Raw genomic sequence first — 27972 nt, forward strand, 5'->3', positions numbered from 1 at the left:
TCAAAAAGTTGGCATGGGTTCTTTAGCACAGTCAGGACCTTTTTTCTAGTTTTCTTCCAAAAAGGAGCAGTGTCAAAATCAGTTTTATGTCATGAAATGTTTCAGTGTTGATGGAAGCACCTAACTAATAGTCAGGGTATGTATGGCTATCTCTGCTGTTAACATTACAAAGAGTCTGACCCCCAGGTGCTCTCCCAGGCTTTCAACGCAATTTGCAAAATTCAGGCTTTTCTTTAGGTTTACAGTAGCATGAAGCAATGTAAAGTTCAGTGATGATTGGATTAAGTTTTGAGAAATATTAAAAAAAACATTGAGATGTAATGTCAAAGCAGAAGGAACTCCAGGAAAGAGCAACTGGAGGTCTATTTTGTGAACATACTGAATATGTTGCTACAGCTGCAGCATATTCAGACTGTATAAAGTCTCTAACAAAAGACATTATGTAAACTTTTTATTTGAATAAGAAAAAGAGTATTTGACCTGCATTCTTTTCTCATTAAGTATATTTTTTTTTCTGTGCACATTCTGGTTCTTTTTTTTTTTTTTTTTTTTTTTTTTTAATGCTAATGAAGAATTAAATTGTTACATCTTCAGACTAATGACTCTCATGAAGATTATTTTAACAATTCTTTCCTACCCTTTTCAAGTCCTGTTTCATGCTTAGGAGGCACAGAGAGTTTAAGCTTCCACGACTGCCTTTGGTATTTCTACCAAGTGTAGATTTGTGACATGTGCTGCCATGTCCCAGGGTACATAAAGCTTCACTTTGGTGTCCTTGACATCTTTGGTCCTTTTTGTGGCTATCTCATAATTCATGCAAGTGATGCCATACAACTGTAAGTTTTTCATGAGGTCATAAAACTGATTTATAGAGGTTTTCCCATAATCTCCAAGCAAATTAAAGAAGGTTGATGGAGCTATGCAACTCACTGTTGCCTCAACAATGGTCTCATTCAGAAATGACACTGAACAAGATTGAGGTATTAAGATATCAAGAATGTCCTTAAGAAGCCTTGTCCGTCTGTAAAAAAAAAGTGATGTCTACAAACCAAGAAGGGCTGTTTCTTCTCTACACTTAGTTGATTTTACCAGTGACATCTACCTTAAGATTAATCAGACAGTTTCTTACTTCACTTTCTGCTTTCAAATGGAAAAGTCTGATTAATCCAACATAGATCAGCACTTAAAGAAAAAAATTGAGGTTAATCTCCTTTCCCTTCTGAGTCGTTTGAAGTTTTGGATTATCCATTTTACAAACCTTGTTTTATTTTGCTTTTCAGCTTTTAAAATAATTTTATAATAAGGGAAATATTCCAATAAGGAAAAAATCTAATTCCAAAAATTCCAATAAAGGAAAAGATATTTATATACACCTGTATCTATTTGCACATATATATATATATATATATATATATAAACCAGATATATCAAATTACATATTTGTAGATCTAACACTGTGGGGGTTTCACACATATAGATATTAAACTATTTAAAATGCACATATATAAAAACTAAACACAAACCTCAAACTCTATTTCCAAACTGTTAAAAGTGGACATTTCAGAATTGTAGGAACTTTATTTTTTCGTCTTTATTTCTGAAGCTGTTTGTGAAGCACTTGCATTTTGACAGAACTATATAGTCCAAGAAAATGAGCTTTCACTAAACTGCCTCCAACTTCAATATATGCCCTGTGTCAAACTCAGAGAGAGCTTCCAGCCTCTGTGGCTGGGGCCAAGTGCCAATTACACTGTGCCCAATGGCCTATAACTGTCTTTTTTGCTTCTGTGAATATCACTTTTCTAGTTAAAATCTTCAGGACAGCTTGTAAAGTGTTTGCTACTATTGCTCTGGAGTTAAAAGTAACCTTGAAAACATTTCTCCATGGTGGTAATGGAGGTGATCCTTCCATCCCTTCTCAAAAATGGCATTATATCGTTCCTATCTTTCCTCCTCAAATTCTGCCCAGCAGGCTTCTGAAGACCTTTTTAAGGTGGGTGTTATCCTTTTTATTTTCTTCTTATTTGAATATTTCATCTCAAACTTCACAGGGAGATGACTATCTACCAAGTGCATGAAACCAGCCAGGAGTGTTTTATATGTACATTGTAAAGCATTTGATGTAATCTGTGCTGTGATTATACATAAATAAGTAAAGAAAATCTTTTTTAAATCACCTTTGTATTGGAATGAGTGGGTTTTTACCAAAGAGATCATACAAACTAAGGGAGTTCTAAAGGTGAAAAATTCAGGCCCTTTAAAGAGTATTTGAAATAAAACCCAGGAAGCATAGACATTATAGGTATTAGTTTTATTGTTGGAGTGAAGAAATAATTGTTAGAATTATTTCCTGAGTGATTTAAATGTGTTAATAGAAGTGTTGAGCCATATTCTGATCACACAGTTTTGTAAATTGGAAGTAACTTAATGATATGAGTTCATTAAAAGGGAGATGGCATCAGCCTTGCCATATTCAGGCACTGTACAAAGAAATGTAAGTATTTCAATAAAGACACATAACAGAACTCTAGTTCAAGTCAATACTGCCTTATGGCCAGTATATTGCAACAGGCTGTAAAAGAAAGTAATGAAATCATTAGATGCTGTGTCCTTGCATTCTATTTTCTATTTACATGATAATAAACCATTATTAATATCATCATCATTGTTATTGTTCTAGTATTGTGAATTCTTGTAGTTTTCTCATTATTTTCTTTAAAGCCTCAGACGCTGGAATCAGGTGATCACCTAGTAAATTTCCAATTTTATTTTTTTTTTTTAATTTAAATGTAATATCCTAGTTTTCCTAGTGGTGGAAAGAAGTTCAAAAGCACATTTTGAGTGCAGCTCAAATCACCTAATTTTATGTAACTACATCAGATGAGTCAAAGCACAAAATTTATAAAATCCAGGCAGTGTGTGAAGCACAGAAGCTGCCCTAAAGGTCCCAGCATTTAAATGAAACTAACTCCGTTGTCGCCAGTGCCAGTAATTACAATAAGCCTGGCATTTCTTGTTACCCTGTGAAATTACCTGCAAGGCCTTTTCATATTGTCTCCATGCTGTTGTTTTCATGCTCAGCAGAGCATTAAGAGTCAATGATGGGCAGCTCTTGTGTTTGACTGCGAATCGTGGGGCATTTTGCTTTGGACTCTATAGAAAAATCCTCAAGGTGTTTATTGACAAATGCTTCCTACGGGCTGCTGTAATAGAGAATTCTCCTCTCTGCCCGCTCCCCAGTTCCTACAAGGCCAATCTGCTCCACATCTAGGCACGCTGTTGCAAAAAATATATTTTTTTCAGTACCCTCCGTAATGTGCCTTCAACAGGAGCTATGGATCAAGCGTGCTCCAGACCAAAGGCACTCAGTCCTCCAGCTCAGAGCTGTGTGCTGCCATTTCCCCTCCATTTGTTCTCTGGAGCTGACTGTGTGTGCGGTCATCCATAAGGGTGCTGGGATACCCTGGAGAGAGGAGGAATAGCTGCAGCTATTTTTCATTATTATATACTTCACTTCGTAATAAATGAGATCCATAGCATGTGAACGCCGCTCTTGTAGATCATCATATCAGCAAGCACAAGGAACCTTGTGTGCCACAAAGCTAAATAAAATAAAGTAAGTAATCCCCAGAAAAATAGTCTGGGGGGAGACCACTGAGTGTTCAGGACTGCACAGTGCATCCTGTCAGCCTGAGAATGACCTCAGGATTTGCAGCAGCTGGAGCATGGGTAGTTTTAAAGCTGAAGCTGTGGTCTGCATGCCTGTCTCATCTCTATCTCTATCCACATACAATGCAGAAAGTACAGACTTGCACTTCCATTGTCTTGCAGGTGTCTTTGGCATAACAGGGAGCAGCAAACAACTTGTGACCCAAAAGGGAAACAGCAGCAGTAGCAGCTGGGCTCTTCTCCTGAGCTCCTGATAATGGTGAGTGTTGAGAGTCTCTATAAAGTAGAGCAGACCAGATGTGGAATTTTCAGACCAAGTTTATGACAAATCCAGTTCTGCACACCCCCCATGGTCTTGCAGGTAGGGCAGGTATTTGTCTGCAGTGCAACACAGCAGAACTGGGTTGTCCTGCTGAGAGTCCACAGTGAGTTTCTCACCTGTTAACATTTTGACCAATAACCCAAAGATGTGAGCTACTGAATATCTAGTCAGTGCTAAGAAAATTGTGGATATCTATTTCCTGAACAGCAGCTATAGTTCGGGAGAGGAACTTTGGTGTTATTTCCATAGGCCAGTGATGTTTTGGTACCTCCTGCCTTTGGAAAGTGATCTATTTATTGGGAGGCATAAGGAACCAGTCCTAAAGCTGGGTTTGGTGTACACAAGCGTTAGCAGGAGGCTACAAAATAACAAAACTTAGTTCTAGAAAACCACATTCAGAAGCATACAAAGAGTGAAAGAATAGAGATAGGATAAAATGTAGCTCTTTTCTGGAGGTGAGGATTTTACCTTACAGTTTATTTGGCATCGTAACTCTTGTAAAATTACAAGCAAAAATTTACACATACACACACAAGTAGAATTCTCCCACTGTTCTAAAACACAATGGTTTTCTTCACTGTGTTTGCCTTGGATGTGAGTTGAGAGGATTCTGGTTTGGTTAAACTTTCTGCCTCTTAGATAAAAAACAGCAGCAATTTTCTGCTTGAATTTCTCTGTGACTAAATCCATTGATCATCCTTTCTCTCAGTGAGTGAGGAGTGTGTTTTCTCTTTAATAACTACTATCCTTCTCCTGGAATATTTTTTTCTCTCCCCTTCACTTGTTTGTGTTGTGTTGGTCAGTCCACTGCACTATTCCTCTGAGAGACAGAGAGAGAGCAAAATTGAAGTTATTTTATGCTTGGTCTCCCTCGGTCCCAATTTTCAAATCTTCATGTCAATTTTCACACATCAGTGTCATATGGCGAATGCTATGGAAATTTCAGTGGGGTCCTTGGGAGACAATTTATACATGACCCCCTATTCCCTCCCCCAACCAGGCTTCAGACCCTGCCTTTACAAAGAATAAGTGGATTTATAATTAATGTGGATTTTAAAATGAGTACATTCAGAAATTTTCCCATTTGTTTTCCTCTGCTGCAGTATGAGTTCAAAGGAATACAAGCTCTCTCTCTTTCTCCTTTCCAACCCTAATAAATTGGCCAAGTTAAGTTAACATAAAATTACCTCATGTTGAAGTGAAAGATCGACTCATTAATAACTTTACTTTTTTCCCTAAAAGTTATGCTGATGAAGGTTTATCAATCAGCTTCTCACCAGTTAGCAAACACACTCACTGCCACCTACGTAGGTGAGCAAGGTTAGGAGGAAATGGAAGATGGTGAGCTTGGATGGGTAATTCTATCTTCTTTTAAACAAATGAATGTTCATGGCCTTAAGAGTCCTCAGTGAGTAAAATCCTAGGACAAGATACAAAGGTTCAGCTGACACCAGCAGAGCATTTCAATCACTGACCTTAAAATGGGCCCCTGACATCAAAAAGGGGTACACATCACCTGATGCATTTTACAGTGTTAATTATCCTCTCTGTGGGCAATAAAGGGATGCCAAGTTTTTCAGGTTACATCTCAAAACACCTTAAAACTTAAGCCTTTCGTGAGGAGACCTAAACTGCACCCAATCCCCACTCCTTAGATTTTACTTAAAGATGGTGCAAGGCATCACAGGTACCTGATTTTCTGTGTCACCCACCCCCAGCACCTAAAGATTTTCAAACATCATCAGCCATCAAGTTTTGGATAGTTTATTTTAGTTTGTTCTTTTTTTCTTTGACAAAACCAGCAAACAGTAACAGGGAAAACCTAATGCCTGACTTTGAAAGAGCTCCATCTTCCCTCTCATTCTTTGTGGAGATTCAGCACCTCTTGCAGGTTCCCTGCTCTACCAAAAATAATTATTTTGATCCTTCAATCTCTTACCTATCCTTCACCTCATCTTTGTCTGATTTTTTTTTTCAGTTTTGAAAACTATCTTGGGAATTGCAGTGATAGTAGAATGGTTGAGGTAGTTTTTCTCCTGAAAAGCTCTGGGGATCAGGTTTGGGCTTTGCAATGCAACATCTCATCCAGGAGATGTAGCAATCAGAATCACATCATCTTCCAGTTTATTTAAGTTGCTTCAAAGTTGCAATGTGTACAACAGCACACTGAAACCCTCCACCAAGCTGCCTTCCCTGGTGATTTCGTGTGCAACCTCTGGATGGGATAGCTTTATTGGAATTGTTGTCCTCCTCCAATGTGGCCAGAGGGAAATGAACTGACTGAGTATCCTTCTCTGCCACACAGGGACCATCCAATGCACTCCACGTGTGTGCAGGAAAGAACACACTGTAGTTTGAAGTAACATGACCCTCAGAAGGGCTGCAGAAAATATATTTGTTTGGCATGCTGCCATTTTGCTGCTGGCTGCAATCTTATCACCTCTCCCAGTCTAGGTCAGGGGAAGCCCTGCAGAACAATCCAAGAGGGGAAAAAAAGCATCTGTAGGTCCTGGGGCTGCCTCATCCCTTAAGGTGCTGTTGTCTCTGGAGGCACTGCTCAAGCAAAATCAGAGAGTTCCTCTGAGATGCTGAGGGCTGCAGGGATGGCCTTATGTAAAGCAGAAAGCTGTAGGAAATGTTCACTGTGAACCATGCGAAGGTCTCAGTTTTTTGCCTTGCTGGAAAAATTAATCTTGGAACGGTGACCAAGACTGCCCCAGTTTATCCAGGACATGCCCATAGCACTTCTCTAACAAGTCTTTTGGTGGTGGATGAGGTGCAAACTCTGGGACAACTTTGCACCACGCAGTCACAGGACCATCAGTTGAGAGCTGCAAACCTGCTGTTCTCACCAGCTCCTCTGAAAATCAGAGTTGCCTGTATCTAGGGTTAAGTGAGGCATTTTCACTGCTGGAACAGCCTGCCTTACGCTGACGTAGCTGGCAGAAGGATAAAGCCCTCAGCTATATTGTATATATTCCTGTAAAGACAGGGGTAATCCACCAAATTGAGGAAATAGCACATAACTCAGAGAGTGGGCACGTGCCTCTGCGTGTGTGCGTGCACCTGGGTGTGTGAGAGACAGAGGGGGAGACGAGATATATGGGGAAATACATGAGAGATGAGACTGGAGAGATAATTTCCAGAAAATACAGCAACCATCAGAAACTCTGTCTTTCCAGCTGGAGGGTTTTGCAGTGCTGGTGCTTCTCTCTTAACTTGACAGCTCCACTCTTAGCCCAGCTCGTAGTTGCTGCCTATAAATTTAATTAGAATGGGGGTAGGGGAGGAACAAGCCTGCACGGCACTTGGCACAGCGCTGAAAATAACCAGCTTTAATACCTTTGACATTGAAGCACCTGCTAAGGGCACAGGCTGCTGTGCAGCTGACCCACGCTGCTCTGGTGACAGGATGTGTCACTTTGCCTGTCCTCAAAAGGTGCAGCCCACCCCATAACTGGAGGCACCAGGGAGGCACACCAGGCACCCCTGACCATGTGAAAAGGGAGCTGTTCAGGCACTGCAGCGTGCCTCGTGCATTTCATTTTTCTCTCTCTGATGTAGTGGGCTATTTTCTGTGTTTGCAACGAAGTGCTGCACTGCAGCCAGCCGTGAACATTTCTGTTGGCCCAGCTGGCCTCTTGTTTTAATGCTGTTCTCAGGGCTCTCCCTGGGTAGAGCGGGGAAGCAAACAGATTGGAACTTTGCCCACACATATATATTTAATTGTGAGCTGATTTTTTGCTAGGGAAATGTAATAGACCCATCACTTCAGGCAGACAACTCCCAGCAGAGGCAACAGGTTAGAGATTTCCCCCACTTCTGGAGCTTCCTGGGATGTAGCAGGTCTTTTGGATGTAGGGACTCTTTGACAGACATTGAACTTTTTATACTGTTTCTGATAAGCTCCAGGCAGTGTGGAGGCAATTTAGGGATTTGAGGGATATTTGACCTCTTTCCTATGCGTGCTGTGGGGATCTGCTTGTGATCATGGCTTTGGGTCATGTTTGGAGATGTCCCAGCTGAGAAAAGAAAGTCCCTGAGCTCCTCTCACAGAGTCCATCAGTGACCCAGTGTCAGGATGCAAATGAAACCTGGACCACATCTGACCCTTTTGCCACCATTAAGCGGCACTGATGCTGCTGCTAGAAACACTTTTCAAATGCGTAATACGATTTCTTTTTAAATTGTATTTGAATCTAACCCAATTTTAGTTCAATTCAAGTTAGAAAAATTCAAATCAAGATCAGACTGAATTCCCCTTGAAATCTGAGGGTATTTTCATATCCTCCAGGGAAGGACTCAGTGGACCTGAACTTAATTTGAGGAAAAAGAGGCTTCAAATGTCTTAACATCATCTTCACAGAATCATGGAATAGGTTGGGTTGGAAGGGATGCTTAAGATCATCTAGTCCATGAGCAGACAAGCAATGAGCAGAGGGACATCTCACACTAGACCAGGTTGCTCAAACCCTTTTCAGATCTGACCTTGAATATTCATCACCCTCTTTCTTTTTAGGGCTCCTCTGCCATGCACCACCCTGCCTGGCTGTATTGCTCTGTTCCAAAGCCCTGGAAGCAGCTGCATTTGCTCAGACCTGAGGATGAGGCAGCACAGGCAGCCTCTGAGCAGGGCACCACGCCAGGCAGAGGGGTGCACACGGCCTTTGCATACAGACACAAGACCTGAGAGGGCAAGACAAAATCCATTTTAAATATGCAGTCGAGTCCTGCAATTTTCAGCCTATTCAGGCTTGGCAAATGCCTTTGAGGGATCAGACTACCACAAGTACAGTTGTGACTATGCAGCAGTCTGTAATGCAACAGCTCTGATGTGAAGTTATTACCGCAGGCACCGTGTTGATACCTGTGTTAAGCCTCTGAGCATTGCCCAGTGTGAACTATGTGTTTCCACAAGACTGAGCAGACCCAGACAGAGCTGATTGCTCTTGCAGTTAATAAAAAGCACTGCACTTTCTCTCTTGACAATCCCGACACCTGAGTGCTTCCTACGTATGACAGTTAGCACATTCTGGTTGCTCAGTGGCCTGTGAGAAATGAGCCTCTTCTCAATTTAGTTCCTATCATCAGACAAGCAGTACACACAATAAAAAACACACCTTGACAGTCAGCCCCCAAAGGAGCCCTGGGGACTGCAGGTCTGAAGTTCCCTTTCTCTCCTACGCAAAGCCATAAACCAGATGGAATTTATAGGGCTGGACTTCCTTCAGGAAAATCAAGGTAACTCCACCAAAGTCAAAGAAGTCACTCTGGCCAGTGCAGAACAGCCTGGAGGATGGGAACCTCTGCTGACCCCACCACGTTTCTTCTCTAGATGGGGCTTTTCAGGCCCTCCTGACTTTCAGGAGGTTCACTGATGGCCATGGTCTGCCACAAGGTCCCCTCAGTCAGAACAAGGTAAAAGTCCTGCCTGCACCCATGAGCCAAGCATTTGGAACTGACCTTCCAGAAAGAGCACCAGCATGGGTATGATGTCCTTTTGTTCCAGGAGGGTGAGGAAGACAGGGCAGGGGGGCTGGAGGGTTGGACCAGCAGTGGATGGACAGTGGCTGCTGTGACAGGCTGTGCTCCAGCCAAGCCCAGCTCATCAGGTCATGTCAAACAGAGCTAATATAAATGTCAGTGTGCTGCTTTCAGTTGTGAAATCTGTGTTTGTTGTACTGCAGTTCATTTTCAGTCTTCCAGCTCTATGGATGCTATCAGCTGACATGTCTGGCTGGTATCCTCTGCCAAAAATACACACACTCTCAACATTTCTCAGGAGTTGGGTTTTCCCCTCCTCCCTGTGACATGCTGATGTCAAATTTCTTCCTGGGTCTGTGATACACAAGACTGTCCACAGCTACCAGATAATGAGTTTAACATTTCAGGGACAGAAGCTCTCAGTCTCAGTGAGACACAGGGTGGATGTGCAGGCCTGATTTGGGCTAGGTGCCAAAGGTGGCAGGGCTCTTTTAAGCTTTTTTGGCATGTTCTCTCTTAAGATAATCCAACCCAACAGAAACAGATGTGTATAGCTCAGAGTTTCATTGGTATTCTTATCACAGTTAAATATTTTGTTGTTATTAACAGCAACCTAAATTCTTCTCTCATTTTTCCCTGCTTTTAGAATAAATTCTGTTTCTGAGCACCCAGGTCTCAGTCTTCTATTGATGCTGCTCTGGTTGACTCCAGGCTCTTCATAATTTCCCCACCCTACAATTTCATGTTGGCTTCACAAATAAAAATTCTTACTCTTTTCCATTCTGCTCCCCCACCTTTCTCTTGGCAACCTTATCTGCATATCCAAACTCAAGCATCCATGCTCTGACAATGACTCACAAGTCTACTCTGGACTTGTTTCTTTTTGTCCAAAATTGAAACTTCATGCAGTGCCCTTGGCTTTTACTCACTTGTGGTGAGCTGTCGTCTTAAGCTGACCATGAATTTCCAGTTTCCTCCCCACAAAATCTAGCCCCTTTGCCTCTCTCTTTTTTTTTTTTTTCCCTATCATGATCTGGAGCTCATATTTGTTACTAAGGCTCCAAATGTAAGGAATTTTTTCAACTGGATCACCTCCCTCTAATTTATGACCTACAGAATGTCTGTGTCTTTCCGAGATTCAGTTATGACAAACAGAAAAGATGCTGAATTTACTGGTGCTCCACACAAATGAAACTCTTACAGAGGTTTAGAATTACTTGGATTTTATCTGTGGAAACATTCTTTATTTTTTCTGGACAAATTGAATCACATGTGTTTTTCCAAATTACTCTGGAAATGTAATTTCTCCATCATATCAGTGTGATCAATGTATTGCTGTTTTGGTTTCCTTCTTGGAAGGAAGATATTCATCCATGGGAGTCCTTCTGTTTTAACAAATGCAAGTTAATCTTTTGAAGACATTTTTCTGCCTCACTCTTTAGCTTGGTCTGATGAGACACTGCTGGTCACAGTCAGGAGAAGGTCAGAGGGGCAGCCAAGGAGCCAGAATCCTGCCCACCCTCCCAGGCTGGCTGGCTAGGACAGACACACTGTCTCCTCATGACCGAGAGAAGTTTTCTTCTCTTCCCTGGATGCAGCTGCATTTCATGGTGGTGCATCTTCTCCTGCTGTTTCTCCTGTTCTTTTGCCAGTTCCTCTTCTCTTGGTTTTGTCTGAGCATTTCCTGGGACAAGAGCAAGATTTTTTTATCTCAACAGCACCAAGTACAGCAGCTCCCAAACCTCAGTGATGAGGACTGAGAGATGCCTCGTGCAATGCTGGTAATCAATAACATAAATTAGAAAATGGTTATTAAATGGCAGTAGGGCAGCAGAATGGGACAGGAACCAGAAAAGCAGTTCCAAACTATGTATTTGAGACACTCATGCTTTGTCCTTGATAAGTGGGGGATCAAATAGGAGTTGGACTTCGATGGCCCTTGTGGGTCCCTTCCCACTGGGGATACTCTACAATTCTGTGCTTGTTGCACTAATGTGGGCAGAAATGTAGGGTGACCAGGACCAGAATCCATTCCTCTGGCCAGTGAGTGACAGCAGTGCTTTTATTTTGGCAGGCCAGCACCATTCCAGCCACCAGCACAAGGCAAAAACATGCACACACAGAGCACCCTTCAGACATCCACCTCACCTGCTGACACAATCCTTCAGCGCCCACCAAAATCAAATGCAGCTAATTGGAAGGTGATGACAGCCAGGGGATTGCTGGATTTGCATGCTAATTCCTCTATTTTAGCATCACACAGCCCAAGTACAGGTAAGATGTGACTCTGCCCTTCATTCTAGACTATTTCATGTCTTCTCCACAGTACACCTGAATACACACACACACACACATACAGACACACACACACACATACAGACACACACACACACACACACTTTATCTCTTGGTCCGTTCTGAAGCCAAAAATCAGATTGAGATCGTATTACATGTGCTTTCCAAAAGGCTGACCAGCAGTTTCAAGGGGCAACACGTTTTCTTTCCTCTTGCTAGGACAGGGCTGCAAACTGCAACTTTAGAAATCACAGCAACTCAGCCCATGCTGGGGAGAACTGAGCTCTTTCCACAGGCTGGGTTGCAGCTTCCTGATGCTTTTTATGCCAGGCTTTAGGATGGATTCCTGGCTCTTGTATCACATGATACTGTTGAAGTTTTGTTTCAAGTACCCAACCTCCTTCCCTGTTCTACCACTGGCATCTGCCCCTGCTCTAAATCTACCAATTATTTCCTTTAAGTGTCAGCATCACACCAGACACGCTGAGATATAACCTTTCTTCTAGTTGATGCTGTTAAACTATTACTTGAAACTGAAGTTGCAGTTGACAAGTGCTACTTCAGTCACTAATAACTACTTCAGGCGTGCTAGTGGCGTCTTGGCTCTTAATGCTGTGGCTCAGGGCTCAGGAAGTGTCTTTACAGGTCACTTGGAGCCATCCATCTGATCTAAAACAAGATCAGTCAATCTCTCCTCTGGCTCTGTGCCTCGCTTGCCAGGAGGTTCTGTCTCCGTCCCCCCAGGGCTGCACCAGTGGCAGATCTGGCATATCTGGGTGGCTTTAGGGGCTGCCCAGATTCCAGAAGATCCCACTTTGGGATGTACCTGTGATCCACAAGCTGAGTTTTTCTGTTTACAGACAAAGAAAAATGAGGGCTCCAATTCCTTAAGGTCGAATACAGCTCTTTCAAGGGAGAAAGATGTCCTTTACTTGCCTGCATCACAATTTACTTTCTATTGTAATAATTTTTTTAAATTTTGTTTTGTTTTGTTTTGTTTTGTTTTGTTTTGTTTTTTAGAGCAGGTTCTGTGTTCAACACCTTCCTGAGAAAAACAGGATTTCTGCAGGGAAGGAGGATGAGTACTCAGACACACACCTGAATTCTGCAGCATCAGGTAAGGAATAGCTTTCCTTTCATTTCCCACTCCCCTTTCTTCATGCTAAGCTCCTCCAGTCTAATCAAAGTATCTTAGTTATCTTAGACACAGAAGATTCACAGTTTGGCAGAGGTCACAAATATTTCCTTTCTATTTTGGCAGGGGTTTGGCTCAGTCTGAGGATGAATTTCAAACAGAGTAATATAAGGCAAGGCCAGACCATCAGGGGCACTGAGTCTTATGCCGTGTTACTGAAGAGAATCCTCTAAGAGATTGTTAAATCCAGAACAACCTCCACTTTTCCTTTGTCTCCTGCATATAAGAAGCTACAATGTGGTATAACAAACTAGGTCTGGCTTTTCAACAGAAAAAAAAAGATATGTCAGGTTTTAAGTCTCCTTGACATGACAACATCTTCATCTAAATCGTGAAGCCATCCTTTGGATAGCCCAGCCTTGGTCTAATGTCTTTTAGAAAATGATGCTCATTTAATTCCTGAAATGTGAAATCTAGGTCTCAGGTCAAGAGCATAGATGTTGTTTAGCTGAAAAATTTAGATCCATCAGACTGTCTGCAAGAGTCTGCAACTTTTCAAACTTTAGATTGCACTAGACTCTTACTGCTATATATAGTCTTTTGAAGAGTAGCATCTAAATAAAAATACCCTTGAAGTACAGGGCACTTTTTATGCTCCCACCCTCACAATTTTTTAGGTAACAAAAGGCTTCTTCAGGGCCACAACTTGTCTGCACAGAACAAATAGCCAGACCTCAGCTAAAAGTTTATTTCTTTTTCACTCTGTATCCAGCCCTGAATTCTTCCCTCAGGCAGGATTTTGATGGGACTTGATGGGAGAATCCCCTAAGACAGGCAGGGTCAGATCACACAGATGAAGGGACTTGACAATATGGGAGATATGGAAGCACCTCAGCCAGAGTAGGGCAACCACTTCATGGGAAAATAAACCCAGTTCTTATCTTAGTAATTGTACAGACAAATTAAATCTGGGCCCAAGCAATCGGGACTCACCCCTTCACTGTTACAAGATGACAGACCTCCAGCCAAGCCACATATCCTTTGGTAGTAGAGTGATCAGCTGAATCTCTTGCCAGGCAGATTTCTAATTCTCATAAGATGTGCTGGTTACGGGCAGGATGTTTCTACAAGACAGAGAAATTTTCATCCTCAATGGGAAACACAGCTGGGCCAAAGGAAAGCTTGTGTGGCACCTGTATCTAGAGCAGATCACACACACACGTGCTTCCAGAAGGCAACAGAAACTCCATTCATATGGCAATTGTGTCTTTATATCCTCTCTATGTGTATGAATTTATGGTTGTATGAACAGCCATATCCAGTTATTGAAGTATTTGATGATCCAAAGTGCTCAAGGCCTTCTTATTCCATCTCATTCACTGTTAAAGTTCTGCACAACCTTTTTACTGGCTTTCAGCCTGCCATAAATACAAATGGCTTGCCAATAAAAGCTGGTATCTCCCCCTGTCAGGAGGGCTATAGCATCGTTGTTATTTAAGAGGTGGCAGTTTTGACACAATTCTTATTTAAAATTTGTAAAAGGAAAAAAGATGATGTAATAAATCTGCATGTTCTTCCTAAGCAGCCATTGAAAGTGTATGCTCTTCCCCTTTCCAAAAGCATCAGCCGTTTAATGTTTCCTAAGTTGTTTTTGCATGAATTAGGGTGTTGGAGTGAAGCACTGTCAGTTACAAAACCACGCTGTTGTCTCCAGCTAATTTTGCGTTAGTAGCTCTTTTAAACTGCTAAATCTAGTTTTTAGTGTATGATGATTTTGTTTAGTGATGGTGTAAAACAGCTGCTACTTTTCTGATGAGTTGCCTGTTTTCCATTTTATGTCTCTGCAAGATGTTGGGTTTCATCATGGCCCCGTCTGACAGGCAGCTGAGAACAACCTGTAAAAAACCTCCAAAACACAACAGAAAGCAAAGAACCCCAAATCCAGGGCTTCAGACACCCATAGAGCCAAATTTCAGAGTTATCAGTCCTTCTGTCTTTACTGGTACCCTCAGACCATCTCAATTCTACACCAGAATGATGTAGATGAGGAGAGGAGGGTGAGCAGAAAAGCAGGAAACTTGCTGCTCTAAAGGGGAAAATGAGTGGCCATCCAACACCCCCAGACTGTTTCTGGGGAGCTGGTTCAGATTAGGATGGCTGTGCTTTTTCTATCCTTGCTGCTCACGCTGCTGCTCCCTGCTCTCTGCCTGGCTATGGCCAGAAGGCTGAAATTATGGCTTGGATGAAATTATGGCTTGGGGTGTCTTTCCAAAGTAATTAATCACTCTGCTTTTCTCAGATCCTGCTTGCAGCCATTGCTTCTTGAGTGGCTTTTGCCACTGAATCGCTTGGGTGCCAAACTCTTCCCAGGATGTGGCTGCTCGTGGCCATCAGAAGAAGGGAGCAAGGGCCAGACTGTTCATGACTTACCCCTCACCAACACTTCAAGGGGCCTCTCTTAAGCAAAATCCCCATTACCTTTGTGAAAGGTGTTTTGCATTTGGTGTTCACCAGAGGTTCTCATGAGGAAGCACTTAGTGGTCGCCCCGTAGATACTTTGCTACTGACTTTCCCAACCAGGCAAATAGCCCTGCTTTATTCAGGGGCAGAAAGCTGAATGGTTGTCTTTGATCTTGCCTTATCCCCTGTATCCTGTAGGCTGGCATTTGTTCCATGTGTTCCAAGCAAGAAAATGACAAAACTCATAAAGGAAGCACTCAGAGAGTGTCTCAAAGAGGTGAAGACTAAGATCTTTCCAATAATAACCCACACTCCATAAAAAGATCTTGGATTCTGGATAGACAAATTGGAAGCAGCTTGCCTCCCTGATTCTTCCTTCCTTTTGCACTTACTCTCCTCCTCAGCACATCTCAGGCTTTTCCAAAAGCAGTGCAGCCCATTGAACAGCGGTGGTCTAAACTGTTATGGAGATCTTAAACTGCTGAATTGTTACAAGCTAAAATTGATTGCAACTGAGCCTGTGAACTAAAGTGCTGGAAACAGCACAGAGAGAAGTGGGGAAAGGCTATGAAAGATCTTGCTTTATTATTTTGGGTTTTTTTCCTCTTTCATAAGATTTCTGAACAATTTGGCCTTGATGAGTTCTGCATCTCTCTCAATAGCCATTGGACTGTTTTTCCTGGGATTTTCAACATAAAAGGTATTCTTGGTTTGCCTTCCAATTTGCTGGTTGCAGTGTAATTTCTAAAGAATTCTAAAAGTCTGCTTCAAAGTCAGATCCAAAGGGAAAAATACTGTAAAATTTACTCCTCAAGCTAAACCCCCCACCTTTTTTAGCTTTCCAAAACAAAAAACTTCTTAGCCTGTTTCATTCTATTCTGCCTTGATTTTATTTGCACCCTCATCACGAGAGCATCTGAACACCTCCGAGTAGTACATTAAGCGACGTGACTAACATCTGTCACGTATAGTTTACTTGCTGTCTCTCAGCATCCTTAAAATGAATTTAGTGCTTGTGGAGGATCGATAGTGCTGGAGACAGACAGTCTCTGCTCAGCCTCAGAGCTGGCACAGTTTGGGTGAGACCCTTGTGATGGTCCCCTGAGTGCCAGCTCATGGGCAGCACCCATGGAGGAGCTGCTCTGCACCAAGGTTGTTTCCAGTGGGACAAAGAAGTCCAAGTAATTTGGGGAAATCAGATGAGGCTGTCAGTGTTTCCCTGCTCTCAGCTGCATGCTGAGGGACATGTGTATGGTCTCGGGTGCCTGCAGTACTCAGGAGCCCAGATGCATCCAGCATTGCTGATTTTCCAAAGTTTTCTGCCTTCCTCAGGTGGCTTTTCTTATTCTCTTAGCATCAGTTACAACTTAGGGCTATTGATGGACAAGGATGATGTTGCTTCTCACCACCAAAAAGTTCTCTGCCAGATTTCTTTGACAGAGACAGTGTTCTCAGCCACTGAAATCAGGTTAATAAATGTCCCTTGCTGAATAGAGCTGGGAGCCCTCTCCTCTGGAGCTAGCACCACAAGCAAGTTCTAGGCGTCCTGGGGCGCAGTAATTTCAAGCAATATGTTTTCTTAATGGGCCAAATATGCTTTGCCTAATTTTGCTTTCAGTGCATGGGATTGTTATTGCTCAGTGGCCCCACACAGGTGTTTAAGCAGTTTTGTGGCAGGATTTTCCAGCAGCAGCATGAGGTTTTATTGACTGTTACCTCAAGAGTAACTTCAGAGGAAATGACATCCCCAGCTGCTTGTGATGGATGCATGTGGAGCTGTGGCAGAAAACTCAGGAGCCAGTGACCTCTCTGTCATTTTCTATCATATTTCGGGTAAGAATGCAAAGCAACTGTAAATGGACACTGCTTTTTATGCAGTGAGAAGAATTAGGAGAGATTAAGTTACTAAATTACTTGTCTTCCCTGAAAACTGTTGGCTTGTCAGCTCTGATAAAATGAACATACAGAGGATAGGTAATAAGTAAAACAAGTTCCATATTTTATGAGGATTCTAGGTTGTAGGGTTTAATTTGGTCTGTGAGTATGGATTAAATGGTAGACTAGGGGACTCTGGTCTCTGTGTGGTAACCTAAATTATAAATTACACAACTTTTGACAAAAAGAGACATCTGACCCACAACTTGCCTTTGTTCTAGTTCCATACTAGGTCAAAACCCAGGTGAACACCACTAATTTCTCCTCAGTGCCACCAACCTGTACCTTGCCATCCATAAAAGGTACCTGGTTGTTTGGAAACCTAGCAGGCTCCAGCAGGACCCACCCAGGGCATGTTCCAGAGCCTGTTTCTCTGGGTAATATCTGAGACTGTGCTCTGCTGTTAGCAGCAATGGAAACAGGAGCTATTTGATCAAGACAGATAAATACATCTATTTCAGAATACATAATCTTACCACATATGTGAAGTAGTTTAATCATTAGCAAGTTGTCAAGCTTTTATTGAATGGAATTAGCCTCTTTATTTCTGGTCAGGATCAATCTTTTTTTCCCCTTCCCAGTACAATGAATGCTTATATGTTACACGTTGCAGCGTCTGGGGCAGATGACACTTGCCAAAGGGTTTGATGATCAATTCTGATACAAATCTGACATGAAGAAACAGGAGAGAATCTGCATCAGATGATCAGTGGGAGAGATAAATTCACATTTAATGCTTCTAAATGTCTGTGCATGTTATATCCTTCTCAAACACAATATTCAAAAGCAAGCACAGTGCACAAGACGATGCTTGGATGAGGACATGGAGTACAGGGGTGAGGATGGCATTTCTCAGCGGAATGTTGTAGAACTGTGGGATTGAGAGCCTAGTTAGAATTAAGTGTGATATTAACAATAAAACTATGGGGCAGAGAAATGGCCTCTTGCTCACCAGTTCTGGGATACAGAGGCCACGGGCAGAATAAAAAATACTTTCTGTATTTGTCTATTCACTAAAAATCTCTGTTAGATTTGCACCTCCAATTTGGAGATGAAGGAGAGACGTATTACCAGTCCCAGCCCTTGGAGCCATGCCTTCATTTACCACCAGTCTGCTTTGCTCCTCTTCCTTTCCCTTTCCAAGCAGGGCTGTATATGAGTATTCATGAACATTCCTTATTATTTCTCCCCTCACAGTTGCTTTTTTCTTCCCACACCTGCCAACATTAGCTCCTTCCTTTGACTCACGCTGCTGTGCAGCCTAATGCATATGATCTCCATGCCAAGATGTTATTTAATTTCCCAACAAAGTTCTTTTGGCGTGGAATGAGCTGAGCAGTAAGAGCACAGGAGGGGAGGCATAGGCAGGGGTGGGAAGGGGAACCAGAAGGAACAGGGGCTCAAATTTGTGTTTCTTCTGGCTTCACACACCCAAGTTGTGCTGTGTGTGTCCGGGGAGCAGCGTGGGTGGGTGGAGATGGCAGCAGGGGGTTCATCAATGGCAGGTTGCTGAATCAGGAACCCTGACACTTGTGAAGTACTCTGTCAGGAACATTAAGTATCCAAAAGTGATAAAGCTTCAATTTGCTAGTCCATTAGACTAATTACTGCAATAATTAAGTAACTACTTGATTAGAACTAATGGGTACCTAATTATCCAGGAGAAAAGTATCAGGTGGCAATTATCAGGTGGCAATTAATAGACTGGAGTTAATGTCTTAGCACTGTCTTTGTATGAATTCATAAGCAAGGTAAAGAAAACAAACAATAACTTATTAATATTTATTGATGCCACAGTGTTTTTCAGCTTGTTTCATTTACACAGAACCAATTAGTGAAAAGACAGTTAGCGTTGCAAAGATGTAAAGTGACTGAAGCAGGAGTTTGATTTTAAAGGAACAGGATCACATTAGCACTTATAAGCAAAGACAAATGGGTATCAGCCAGGGACTTGATTCTGGTGCTACTAATTCATCAACAGAAGAAATCAGAGTAATTGAACTCAGTATTAATAATGAAACACATAGGGAGGCAGTTCCTGTCTTAATGGGGTTCACTTTAGTTTTGGTCCCTCCCTGGGTCTCCATCAGCTTTTTCTACACTGCCCGGGAAATGCAGAGACCCCTCGGCACACAAACGGGAACTTCCCGCTGGCAGGGGTGGGGAGACACGGCACAGAATCCTCCAGATCAATGCTGCCAGCTCTCTGAAGGACACAGATTTCCTGGACAGCTGAAGCCTGGGTGCAACACAGGTTCCATCATGAAGGCGAGATTGTACAGCTGAATTCCTGCCCGTTCTCTGTGTTGGTGTAAAGAAACCACAACAGCAGCTCCATTCCTGGAAATTCCCCCTTAGCTCAGCCCACTTGAAACATCACTGTGAGTTCCTGTGGATGAAGTCTAAGTCTTTTGTATTTTATTTATTATTTTTCATGGCTGTGCAAAGGTCCAGCTTCTCAGATTACATAATTTTCTATTGTTTCTTTGAGGTCAATCCAACTGTAGTGATTTTTGCAGAATGAAACTATGGCCTAGGATGTACTTTTCTTGCTCTCCTCTCAAATACAAGGAGCTTTACATCTCCCAACAGAAAAATGAAAAATACCAGGGTTTTCTTTCCTACAAATCTTTATGATCCTAATGATCCTCTAAAATGGCTTCAATCCAAAAACAGTTGTGCATGCAAGTTGTCTCCTTGTCTCTCTATGGGAGATCTCATATTAGTTATAATTACTCTCCTGAGTAAGAGTTGTTAAAATGTGATATACAATGAACTTGTGACTGATTTTAGAGAACAGAATGAAGAGTTCCCTTAAAAACCTCACTCCTTTGATATTCAGCTGTTCGTAAATGAAAGACCAAATTCCAAGATGGCTTTTGCAGCTCTGCACAGTACATGGATTTATGGAAGTGGAGGATCTTTCTTCTACAACAGCTATTCCTCCCCCCTCCATGCTTTTTTCCATGTTATAAATAAGTGAAAGGTATCCTAATCATATTTTAGACTGTGTGCAGAGTCAGACGCTAAACCATAATGTCTGTATATTAGAACATGTGGAATGATAAATGGAGATAAATCTAAAATTTATAGAACATGAACATTTGCATAAACTGCAATATCCAAACACATAGGCTGTTAAGTAACAATTGTCACAAAGGGCATAAAAAATTCAACTTTGTTTCATGGAAAGAACTCAAATTCCTAACATGATTAAGATAATATATCATTTGTTCCTATCTTATTAAAGGCGTAATTGTTGTTAGACACAGAAGTGGCATTAACTCTAATCTGGCTTTATATATGTACAAATAGGAGGGGAGGTGGATCTGAAAATTGATGCTTTTGGTGATCCATAGGCATTTTATTAATGTTTGAATAATAACTGCCTGGAGGGCCTGTTATAAATTAAAGGGACGAATTGAGATATAAATTTTTATGAGGACTAGTTATACATTTCCATTATGTGTTTAAAAATGAAGGAATTACTGTGAACACAGCAGAACTCACATTTATTTGAGGTGATTTGGATGGGAGGGAAGGTGCAGTGAAGGAAGCTGCATGCTGGCTGTAAGAAAGATGTATCTGTCCCTGTGAAAAGATATATCATATGTCATGCATGAACTCTCTTCTACAGCAGACTTTTCTCTGCAGCTGATTTCGCATGATTATTTATTTGACAACAGCAAGTGATGATATAGCAGCGAGTTTTAGGCCACTTAGAGAAGAATTCTTATTCTTAAATCATAGAGGATTTCCCAAACCGAACCACTGTCAAACCAGAGTTAATCTAACAGAGAAACCCAGTAATCTCCTTGGCATACATTTCTCATTATTCCTGCTGCCTGGGTATACACATCTTCATTTGCAGCGCATCTATGGGACCAGCAGTGTTTCAGAGCTTCCTCCTGCCCTTTGCTGAGGCTGCTTTTGGGAGCTCAGCTCTGATTGCTGAGAAAGCACCAGCCTCCCTTTGTTACCCAGCAGCACTGATGCTCTGGGAGATCCTCACACAGTCCCATCAACGTGCTTTGACGTGACAGCACGGTGGATGACAGCCCAATACCTTCACTCAGGCAGGCTTGGCCCAAACCCACATCTGCTCATAAGGGAGAGGAGGCAGGATGCCAGTATTTAGACAGCCACTTAATATGTGGGGACCTGTTTTCCATGCCCTGATTAATTGGAGCTGACCACAGAGGGCAAAGCGTCCTAGATGAAATTCTCCAGTGCTTGACCCCCGTTTAGAGGCTTGATTGCTCTGGACTTCAATAGGTGCAGCAAGCTTGATGCCTTGGAGGTCTTTATCTGCATTCTCTGTGCCCCAGTTCCCTGTCTGGCTCGCAGGAGTGGCTCACAGGAGTGTTTTGAGGAGGAATGTGTTGGTTGGGATGATATCCAGAGAGATGGCAATGTTGTATCATCTGCAGACATCCACACCAAGGTAGCAGCTGTGCAAGCGTGTGCCAGGGGAGCTTTATTATAAGACGCACAGCACAGGGGCCTTCCATTTTACAGCCTTTCATGTGAGTCAATTAATCAATTCAAATGTTGTAGGCTTTTTTTGTTGGTTTTTTCTCCCAACCCTCCCTTTAATTAGACTTACAAGGGCTGGGCAAGTCTTTTCTTTTTGGACTAGGCCTGATTCATTGGGAAATAAGACTTGAGGATGCTCTTGGCTTGCAGAGAGCCTGAAGCATTAATGAAGTTGATAAAACATCAAGACCTAGCTCAACCTCTTTTTCCATCTTTGAAGCATCACCCTTGGCTCTACCATTCATGGAGATCACTGTGCACACTTGCAGGGGCGTGGTTGGCATTGCCTTTTAATCTACAAACAGTGGTAGATTTTTCTTTCCATTGTGGAAATGAGGTGGTCTACAAGAAATATGACAAAATGTCCTCATGGTTCTGATTCAGGTTCTTACTTTTAGCAGTGTTTTGAGTCTGGACTCTATTCCCAGGCTGCTCAGTCTGTGGCAGTAAACCTGTCACAGACAGGTTGTGACAGCGAGAGGAAGGATCAGCTCTACTTGGTTCCTGCACAGTTGGTTCAGCTTGCTGCAACCTCAGTGTTTTGTCTCCAGTCTTTCAGCTGAGAAACACAATTTGTGACACTCCCAACCTTACTCAGATCAGCCTCTCAGTGTCTGTTACCTTCAAGGGTAGTGCCACGGTTGTCTCTCTCTCTTCTTCCTGTAAAGTCATATAAACAAAGTGATTGTTGTGAAAATACCCAACAAGCATTGAACCAGCAAAAATTATTCTCCCAGTCAATTGGAACCTTTTCTAGATGCATTACAGTGCTGGACAAGTGACTAATTAGGCAAGACTAGTACTGTCTGTTTTTCAAAGCTATGTTTTTTGTGTATGTGTTATTGAAGGGACAGATTCACAAGAGTTTCTTTAGGGAAGATGCAGGGGAATGTTATAGAGAGTAAGTTCTATGACAGAATTAGCAAATGTATTAAGTACAGTGCCAATCTGGTATAGCAGAAATGACTAAATACCCATCAGGGCCTGTCACTCGTCAAGAAGTGAAATCTTAGACCCATTTAAGTCAATGACAAATGTTCACAGAATCTGGCTGCAAGTTAATAAATGTTTGGAGCCTGTTTAACTCAAACTCTGATATTTGTCAGATTAATTATTTGACTGATCTTATTGTGTGTCAAACAATTTCTTTGTGGAGTTAGAATGCTTTGTGTTGCATTATCTATAATTCTGAATAAGAAAACATCAAGCAAGTATGGAGATATATCATTGTAAGTTTTATATCAGGTCACAGAGAGCTATTAAGTAAAATATTAAGTAATATACTTAAATATGGGATTGTAAAATGTTCAAAATGGGCCATGGTTGAGGCTGTATTTTCTGCTTTATTTTTTTGACATTTCCTGATTTAAGAGTACTTTAATGTTCAATCTGAACTTTCTTTTATCATATTATTTTTGTTAAGCTACATTTATGTAAAAGGAAAGAAAATAACTCCACATGTACACCAATTCCTTCAGCTTACACTCGCCTTTAATACAAAACAGAGGATTTCAGGACTATATACATCAGGTGTTTTCAGCAAAGTAGCAGCAGCAAATCATAGACATTTGTCATTCCTTGGAGCTGTCTGACAGTTCTGACAATTCATTAGGCTGGGCTGAAAAGAGGTTTAGAAAGCGAAGGAAGGATCACAGGTAGTGGAGTTGCCTTTGCATGATCCAGTAATAGCTGATTTGTATCATTTTTGGTGATGGATATACTCTTCAGATTAAACTCAGCTGAATTTTCCCCATTTATTCCTTTCTTTTCTCTTTCTCTTTTTCCTTCAACAGGCGCTTCTGGGCACATTAGTCTAGATTTAGACCTCGATTTATCCCAAGGAGTAGATGCCAGGAAATTCTTTCTGGAACCTCGTGATATTTGTGGCTTTTCAGAGCTAAGGAGAAGTGAAGTGAGTTTTGCTATTCAGTTTCTACCCAGCGAGGCTTTTCTTTTCCAATGTGTTTGAGTTACAATCTTTGCTGTGGCTGTACCATGACATGTGCCATTCTTCAAAGTCAGAGTCACTCCTGCCAGGATCTATGCAAATCAAACTTGTGCCTTTGTGCAGAGATAAGTGCCTCCATTATCCCACTCCTTCCACTTACTGATTTGCTTTTGAGACTCGTACACAAGCAATTTTTTGACTTAAAGGCAAATCCTCTGCAATAACGCTGAATCCGCAGAATAGGCCACCTGGAAAATATGCGATCTTCCATTGGAAAGCATTTTCCTTTTCCAGGTTGGTGGGCTGCTTCAAATCATGCAACCATGTAAAATGTCAGAGCCTGAGTGGGTGAGGAGATGCTGTCCAGCCCGGGAGCATCCCTGGGGTCAGGCAAATGATGGTCCTCAGCATCAGCAATATCAGGGAGCCCGCTTAGCCCTGCTGAGGATGAATAGCTTTCCATCTTCATCCTGTCTGTTTTATAGCTGCCACAGAAGAAGCAGTCTGAGATTGAGCCTGACCCAGTAGCATTATATGTAGGTCTTACAAGAGCAATATTTGCTCTTGATGACCGTTGGAACATAGTCCTTTAAAGAACCCTAAAATAGCCCTAAAAGGAGGGCTTTTACACCGGCTGTTTTGGGGGTTATTCTTTTAACATGTGAAGTTAAAAGCCATCCATAAATTCTAACTAATTCCTAATTTAAAGATTTTTTTTTCTTCTTCCCTAAGGTTCGAAGTGCTGACAGCATTGCCTCACCCTCCATCTCGGGCACAACCCCTTCAAGTTTCCGACCTATATCAGCCAAATAGAGTGATTCAAATCAAGGTTTTGGCTGGAAAATCCCAGAAATGCAAATTATCTCAGCCTTCTGCTTCTTCCAGTGTGTCTTTATGGGTCCAGGTCAGTCTCTACCCTGCAGAAATACAGACACTTCCGTGTGACTCCACATGCATGACTGGTCAGTATAAAGCAAATAAGTGACACTCGTGGATGTTGGATCCTGTGTCATCTTGTTGGATATGCCTCCAGATTTGCTGGTAGGTTTATGGGGGGTTTGCAGTGATTTTTGCAGTCAGTTTTGAGTGGCAGGCTGTACGTGTTGGTTTATAATTCTGGAGTTGTGAGTGTGGGTTGAACTGTTGGCATTAATTATTTTCAATAGTGAGTCAGACGCTGAATTATAGGATCCTACCCATGGATATAAGAGAAAACAAAGAAACAAGTGGCCTTCCTCTCCCTCCCCTGACATAAGTCATATTTTGTCTCCTATGACCTCAACCGGCCCTTTAAATTTCATATCAAACATTAGAAAGAAAGAGGTCAAAGTAAGAGCCCCGCTGAAAAAAAACCCACAGCCAACCCAGATATGAACTATGGGAACTTGTCATCTTATCATCCTAATTGAAGTCATTCTGCAATGTATGACAGTCCATCATATATTCTGCCAGTCAGTGTGTCATACATGATGTGTAACAAGAGAGCTCATAAACCCAGAGGGGAAGCCCCTTCTTTTTTATTACTTTATTTGATCATTTTCATAAAAAGTCCCCTTGCTCAATACAGAGGGACGTGTTTATTAGCCCCATTAAAGCTTTGTCCATTCATTTGACACTGTGATTTACACAGCTTTACCACCAAAGAATCCCATTATTTCCAGTCTGGGGAGGTGTCTTTTTTACTGTGTGATGAAAAGTAAGTATTTAATTCCTCAGGTGAAGGCAAAGAAAGGGGAGGTTGTTGTCAGAGGCTCAGAAGTAAACAAAAGGATGCTTTAGGTATAATTGACTCAGAGAAAGAAAACATTCCCAGTAAATATAGAAAAATAAATAAATAAAGATGCTCTTCCTATGGAGTGGGAATTTAACTGGGCTCAGCTGAACTTTTTTTCTCCCCCCCGCGTGCCTTCATTAAAAACAGCAGAATTTGGCAAAATTTCCCTCTGTGTTCTACTCATGAATGTTTCTAGAAAATATCAGCTTTCATACGCAAATATTCTTGAAGTGAAATTGGTGGCTTCCTTTGAACACAGCTAGTGCCTCAAATCCCATCTGCTTTTCCTACAACACGCCCACTCATTATCTAGCTTATTTGGCTTTATTTTATTTTTTTTTAAATGAACACAAATTAAGCTATTTAATCAAATATGTACATGATTACATGGCATTTTTGCATAAGAGTTATACACCCACGGAAATCATTAATCACAGATAACAACACTATGTTAAAATTAGACATTTTGTTTTCTTTTTGTGTGCGTGTGCTTTTTAACATAATATCCTGCGTAGCTCTAATTTCACCTCTACTCTCATTTGAATAAATCAGGATTGTTTTACAACAAATTATTCATTTGTCTGTAGCTCTGATAATTGGTATTTATGTTTAGACTTGATCTCAGAGGAATAAAAATACAGAACTTGAAAATAAAATTGGTATGGTTCAAATCCCTCTTTTTCCTTTTTATTTTCCCCTTTTTTGCTTGCAGAAAATGTCACCATGAATGTCCATTGGCAAACTGGATAAGAAAGAGTGTCACAGTGCAGGACAACCTAGAAGATGACAGGTATTTCCAGGCATAGCAATGATGAGATCAAATTCCCCTCAACCTGCCTTGTTTGCTGATCTTTTAATCAGATTCAACTTCACTGCAGCTACAGCACAAGGTTCCCTGACAATGTATGACAGCATGTGACAGAAAAATATTTTGATTTTTTTTTCTTTTTTGGTCATTTGATGCTATTTGAGATAAATCCAAAGCCCCAGCAGCAGCTGATAAATCTACCAAACTACTTTAGTGGAGGTTTTTAACTATTCAGAATTGAACTGGGGGGTCTGAGGTGTGTGTTCGTGTGTTTGTAGTGGAATCCAAACAGGAAAGCTGGGAAATGATCTAAACACTTTGAGGTTAACCTGCCATGAAAAAGCATCAATGACAGAAGAGGACATTATTAAAAAGGAGCCAACCTTGCTCAAAAAGAACCACTTTATGAAGCCAGAGCCCAAAGAACAACACCCAGGGCTGTTTGTGTCCCCACAGGGATATGTATTTCATCCCCCATCTTCATCTCTCCAAATTTCCTCTGAACAGCTTCTGAGCTGAATTCTTGAGAAAGAAAAACACCAGCAAATTTTGAATGGACTTATCAGCCCTTTCCCTACAATCTGCTTCATATTCCTCTCACACCCATGTTCTTGCAGTGTCTTGGGGAAATGCTTGGATCACAGATAAGAGAGAACAAGGAAAGGAATGAAGCAAGAAGCAAACAACAAAACAAAACCAGCACCCCCAAACTTTTTGATGAAACTCCTCTGCGAATTGTGTGTATGGTTACAGCAAAGTTAAAACTGCCTCCTTCTTCTTCACCAGTACTTAATTCCTGCTTTTAAAATCAGGTTGCCTTTGATCTTGAGGGTTGAAATGATCTGGAAATGAAACAGCCAGTGCTTTGCAGAAAATCTGGAGAGGGTCCCAGACATGGCTTTTACCTGGAAGGCTTCCAAAACAGGATGAAATCTCTCTGGTTTCTGAACAAATTGCAAGATTTTTTCTCTATGTCTAGTCCAAGTGTGGAACTCTAGCCCTGATGTCTGTTGCTTCCCAAAGCACAGATGTAATAACCTCTGAGGTGAAATGAGAACTTTATTCCCCCATCTTCTCCCCTCTGCCTCCCCTCTGAGGGTTGAGGGCTGAGAATTTTATTAAAGTGAAGGCTTAAAGTTTTGGGCAGACTTAATTTGAGGAGACAGTTGGTTATAACCCAGGCTAGGGCCATCCATGTGAAGGTTGGAGGGGACAGAGCACCAGGAGCATCTGTGACATCTGGATCCTGTTGAAAGCTCAGAAATATCTGCCTGGCTTCACGTCACCTGGCCCCAGAGCCAAAAGGGCTGAGAAATGTGGTTAAGAGACTGCAGCAAACTCTGCCCTAACAAATGAGTCCCACTGAGAAAGCAAGCACATCAATATTTTTTTGAGTGTGTTTCTTTTAGTGCATATATTTCCATATGTTGTATTAATATTTCTTTTATTGGGGCTTATAAGTCCATCTGGTATTTGTATTGGGAGGGCTTGAGCTGGCAGATCGCTGCACTGCTGTTACACATAGATCTGGACAGCCCTTGCAAGGGTGGGTGGTTGGATAGGGACATCTCCTCAGCTGCCTTTTTAATTGGATGAACTTCTCAAA

Source organism: Taeniopygia guttata, chromosome 10 (assembly GCF_048771995.1).
Source record: "Taeniopygia guttata chromosome 10, bTaeGut7.mat, whole genome shotgun sequence".
Classification (NCBI taxonomy): domain Eukaryota; kingdom Metazoa; phylum Chordata; class Aves; order Passeriformes; family Estrildidae; genus Taeniopygia; species Taeniopygia guttata.